Genomic DNA, 6,175 nt, shown 5'->3' with positions numbered 1-6,175 from the left:
AAAACTGTGAACTGTGATGCAAGACTAGGCATGAGTTTTATAAACATTTCTTAACCAGCCTTTTCTTGAGGATAAATTTGCTAATCTGTCCTTTCCTGGGCAATGACAGTTATTGAATAATTTTGGATACGAGACTTAGCAACTGAATACAATACACACAAAAAATAATAAAATATTTTAAAATTAATTAATTAAATAAAATTGAAAACTGTGATGCAAGCCTAGGCATGAGTTTTATAAACATTTCTTAACCAGCCTTTTCTTGAGGATAAATTTGCTAATCTGTCCTTTCCTGGGCAATGACAGTTATTGAATAATTTTGGATACATACTAAGAGACTTAGCAGTGAATAAGACAGGCAGAAGATAAGGAGGTGGCATTCTGACTGAGACTGATTGGCGATCAGGAGACAAATGAAAATGTGGGAATAGAAAGGTTCAGTGAGGAATAACACCCTGTGCAGAGGTCTAGAGATGGAAACCAGTTATGTGGATTTGAATGACAGAAATAAAACCAGAGTCTTGAGTATGATAAATGACAAGTAGATTGAGGAAAGAAATGAAGTAAGTTGGGACTTGCAGGTAATAAGCCCCAAATTTATTTTTAGCATAATCAAAACTGTTAGAAAGGATTTAGGCCAGGGAGTAAGGCCTATCTGATATGCATTTTGTTGGTTTTTCAAAAAGGTAGAGCAAGGCAGATGTAGATTATAAGAGACATCTGAAGGAGAAGGTTTATGAGATCAATGACTTAGACAAAAACTGTAATTTGGAATAGTAAAGAAATGAGCAAATTACTATAAAACCAGACACAGCTTAGAAATCTATTTAGCATCCCTATGGACAAGGCCAGAACCTTCCAACAGTGGCTACCCAGACATAAGGTGGTCAAAGGGGAAAGCTGTTCTTTTTTGCCTGTCTGCCTTTACTTCTTATTGTAAAGTCATCTACTATGTTGCTACTGCTGCCAGTGCTGTTGTCATTGCTGTTGCCATCCTTCACTGGTATTGGAACCTAGATTCTTCAACTTTCCCACATGGAATGAAGACCACTGGCTCTCCAAGAATGCTCCAAGGCTTTCAAGTTAGACTTTCCCATGTACTTGGATGAGATTAACTCTACAAATGAGCAAGAGCCACCTCCATGCTGACTGTTGCTCCTAAGGCTTTGGACTTTCCCCAGAGTGTTCAGTGTCTGGTCTCAGCTCAGTGAGAGACCAGAGATATGTGGCCAAGAATTTTATGCTACTTTCAAATTTTGTAAATGCTCTAGGTGTTCTGGAATATTTGACTTTTATTTGTTGTTTCTCACCTGGATAAAACTAAGAATTGATTTGTAGCTTTTTCATGTCATCTCTCTTTGAGCTATTTTTTATCCTCTTCTCACTAATACAATAATATTGCAATACCCACCACAAATAGCAACCCAAGCCTACTAAATTTGCCTTTTCAAAGCTTCCATTATTTGGAAAATTCTATCTCTGAATTTTTGAATAGTATTTATTTCCCTCATTAATATAATAAGACTCTCCCTAATCATAAACCATTCTATGTTTCTTTCCTATATGGTTCTTTTTTAAAATTTTAATTTATTATTAATATTTTTAAATTTTGTGTGTATTAGTGTATTACTTGCATGTTGGTGGGTGTACCCATGTCATGCAATGCCTGCAGAGATCAGAAGAGAGCTTCAGACACCTGGTATTGGAGTTACAAACAGTTGTTAGCTGCCATGTGGGTGCTGGGAATTGAACTCGGGTCCTCTGCAAGAGCAGTCAGTACTCTTAACCATTGAGCCATCTTTCCAGCCCAGGTTCTTTTTTTCCCCCCAATCATTGTTATAATCTCCATTTGAGTCATATTGACTTTTTCCTTATGGTCTTTTTCACATGAGCCATGTGATTAATTTTGTACATCTTTTATTTTCTATTTTCATGTGTGTGGTGTACATGTGTTCATGCATATTTGCATGTGTGTTGGCACAGATGTGGATGGAGACTTGAGGTTTATGATGGGAATCTTCCAGGATCAAGTTCCTTATTCATTGAGGCAGGGTTCCCCAATCAAATGGCGAGCTCACAGTTAGGGCCGGTTAGTCTCCCTAACCACCTTGATCTGGGTATCCTGTCTTTGCCTTCCAAAACTGAAATTCCAGTTGGAATGCCATGTCCATCAAATATATAAATGTGTTCTCCTGCTTGGGAAGCAAGCCATTTAAATGCCGAGACATCTCCTCAGTCAGTCCTACTTTTTGCCCTAAGTTTTCCCAAGCATGCTGCCATTGTCTTGGTTGTAGTATTTTCTCCCCACCCCCAAATATTCATTTATTTTCTGTTGTTTGGGTGCATAGTGTAATGGTAGTTTGTGCTCTTTAAAATTTTGCCAATTTTATGGGTTGGAGATATGGCTTAGTGGTTAAGAGCACTGGCTGCTCCTGCAGAGGACCCAGGTTCTGTAACTAGCACCCACATGGCAGCTAAGAATCATCTATAACTCCAGTTCCAGGGGGTTCCAACACCCTGTTCTGACTGCCGTGGGCATTACATGATATAGGTGCACTTACATACATGTAGGTAATACACATAAAATAAAAATAATAAATAATTTTAATTTTTTTCCTGAACAGGCTTCGGTGGATGAACTTACACTAAGGGACATTTGTGTACACGAACTTGACATGATAGGCCTTAACATATATGACAGAATGGGTGAAATCCTGTGAGCAGGCTATGGGGGTGATGCAGATAGGGAAGGGGTCCAAATATTATTAAAATGTGTGAAATGCACAAAAATTCAATAAAAATATACACTGAAAAAAACTTTAAAATTTTTTGCCAATTTTCATAATAAATATAAAAATTATAAGATCAAAGTAAAGAAAATAAAGAAAAAGCATAATAATCGCATAATATTGGCTATCTAGTATACAAAACACAGATTTTTATGCCTTGTATATAAGTAACACTGTGATAAGTATCTATTTCAATATATTTTGAAAACTTTAAACTTTTTTCTTATGTTACATTCTCAAATATAAAACCACTAAGTAAGAGACTTGCTCATTCTCCAGTGTTTCAATATTTATGTTCAAATTCACTCCAAGAAGTTTCAACTTCTAAACATCATTTTAGGTGCTAAGTTACCAGAAATCATTATTGTTTTTCCACATCTTTGTAAATCTTACAGATGAAGAACAATGTTTGATATAATTGACTGAAAATATTGAGCATTTATATAATTATTTATAAATAATTAAAATGTATTTTAAGAGCTGCATTGCACACTTTTACCAAATATTTGTTTGGTAATATTAAAATTTGTTTATAGAGTTTATTGTTTTATTATTGCTCAGGAATTTTATTCATTAAAATCTAATTACAAATATTTTCTCAGTTACAACTTTAATATATCAATTGTTCATTTAACATTTTTGTTTAAATGTATAATTTTTATATTTAGTCAGATATTTATTTCCTCATTTCATTAAAAATTCTATTCTAGGACAGTAGTGAGGAAACTGCAACATGATTTAATATTCTAAGTATTTAACAGGCTCAAAATCCATGAGGTGGAAATATCATAGCACATAAGACATTATGATTTGTTTTGTAATTCTACAAAAGTACATTAGCATAAGTATGATAAAGGAACAGAATAGAATTTGTGTAGTAATATTTTATTGACTTTTTGTGAATTTTATACATCTTTATCATATTTATTTACCCTCCCCATCTGCACCCCCATTGAACTCCCAATGTATACCTAGTAATACTTTTAACCATGCACTTGTGTTGAATACAATCACAATCAAAGTTAATTATGAATTGTGTCTGCTCTCACAAAATTCATGGTGCAGTTTGGGAAATGCTATTTCATAAGGTCAAACATACCGTGTTTGAAAGACTCACAATTGGTCAACATGCAAAGAATAATAGACCAAGCAGTGTTCAATCTTATAGGACTTTTATATGATACTTCTTCTCCAAAAGGCTCAGGAAACATCACAGAAGAGGGGACAGAAAAATAGTAAGAGTCAGAAGTGGTGAATGACTACAACAAAACAGTGTTTTCCAGCCATAACAGGGCAGTTGTGCATGCGAACCCAGAGTGGTTGTGAAGGCATTTTGCTCAAGACCAGTAAAAGCTCCAGCCAGACAAAATTCCAGAGGAAGTGGGCACAAAACCTCAACCCTAACAGAGGAATCTAAAGAACTATTGGCAATTGATTGCTGCTGGGAGAGGGAGAGTCGATTTCCTGACTCTTAGGATGTGATCATACTGGACCTGTACCCAAGAGTATTTTTGGGAAAAAAGGTGGACTTTATGGAGTTTTTAATAAAAAAGATATGAAGCTGAGGATTAGTAAGTAAGTTATAGGTGTATCTGAGAAGACAGGGGAGAAGGGTTAGGGGCTAGCTGTTAGCAGGGTGTGGTGGCACAGATCTTTAATCCCTGTCTTCAAATAAATAAATAATGAATAAGTGATTTAAAAAGTAATAACTAAAAATCTGGGGGTGGAGAGAGCCCTCAGCAGTTAAGAGTACTTGCTGCTCTTCCAGAAAACCTGGGTTCAGTTCCCAGTATCCACACAGTGGCTAACAACCATCCATAACTACAGTTGCAGAGGATGAAATGACCTCTTCTGACCTCAGTGAATCATATGATATGGGTGTTTACAAACAAGCAGGCAAAACATCAGCCAAGAGTTGAAGTAAACAGCACGAGGTTTGGCAGCCAGCCAGGGCTCCATCTTTGGCTGGCTCGGCTGTGCTCGCTTCCCACAAAATATACCATGTTTGGAAGAATTTTGTATAAGGTAGTTATAATCAACTTCTATTGCCACTGATGTTCAGAGACCAAAGCAATCATTAAACATCTGTTCATTTTTGCTGTTAATGCGCTTGGTTACAAATGAATTGTTTTGAAAATCGTATGCACTAGATAAAACACAATGAAAATCAGAACTTATTAATTTTTCTCTATACCCCATCCTTGTTTACAATACACTTTAACAAACAAATAAATTGTCCTTTCTGATGTTTTGTCATCTAAAAGCCAATTGTGAAAACTGAAATATTTTAAATGGAAAAGAAAAAAACATTTAAATAATGTTTCTAACATGCTAGTCCTTTACTTTCATAAAGATAAAAATAACCACTTGCTATTTTTCTTTCCTCTTATAAGTTAATAAATACATCCAGTATAAACTGTTCATAAAGGTATTTTCTCTCTGTTCCTTAGTATTTTAGGGTCCAAGGAATGGTAATGAAAAGTAATAGGTGGGGTGTAAGCAGATATCTAAAATGTTTGTCGTATGGAATCTCCATTAGAAAATCTTCATTAAGAGAAAATGTGAGAGTGGGTTTCAACCTCTCTCAGTGTAGCAGCTCTGATCTCAGCAGATCTTCAGAGGGTGCTGAGTTCTGGCCTCCCTCTGGACTCCCTCTGGCATAGGGGCTGAGAACATAGGGCACTGCCTGAGAGCCACCAGATCCTGACTCCATGTGGTGAAGGAAGCCTGAGTGTACCTGACTGGAACCTGAATTAGGCTTCTGTGTGTACGCCTGAATTGCTGATCTGAAGCCATCAGTTCCCTCCAAATAGCACCTGAGAGAACCTGAACCCTGTACCAACCAGCTTTACATAACTAATAAAGAAAGGATCTAGGCACCCTGATAATACAAACAGAAGCATACCTAAACTTATTTTTCATATCAGAATCATAAAGAACAAAAGAAATTCACATGCCAAAAACACAATGAAAGAATAATAAAATGGAAAGCCAAAACACTGTGTCTCCACCAAACTTCACAAATCCTGTAGAAGAGCTCACACCACGCACGCTGCCATGCACACCACACATGGCTTGCAGCTTCACTCTCAAGGTGGCTTGAGTACACGTGCTTATCTTGGAATAAATCTCAAATTGATCTCAAGATGGCTTGAGTACATGTGCTTTTCTTGGAATAAATCTGACCAAAGTCACCAAAGATCTCTACAATGAAAATTTTAAAACGTTAAAGAAAGAGATTGAGGAAGACACCAGGAGATGGAAGGACTTCCCATGCTCGTGGATTGGAAGAATTAATATTATGAAAATGACCATCCTACCAAAAGCAATATATAGATTCAAAGCGATTCCAGTCAAAATCCTCATGACATGCTTCACAGTATTAG

The sequence above is a fragment of the Nannospalax galili genome, unplaced genomic scaffold (genome assembly GCF_000622305.1).
Source record: "Nannospalax galili isolate Female #2095 unplaced genomic scaffold, S.galili_v1.0 scaffold446, whole genome shotgun sequence".
Lineage (NCBI taxonomy): Eukaryota > Metazoa > Chordata > Mammalia > Rodentia > Spalacidae > Nannospalax > Nannospalax galili.
Note: the sequence above shows the minus strand (reverse complement) of the source record.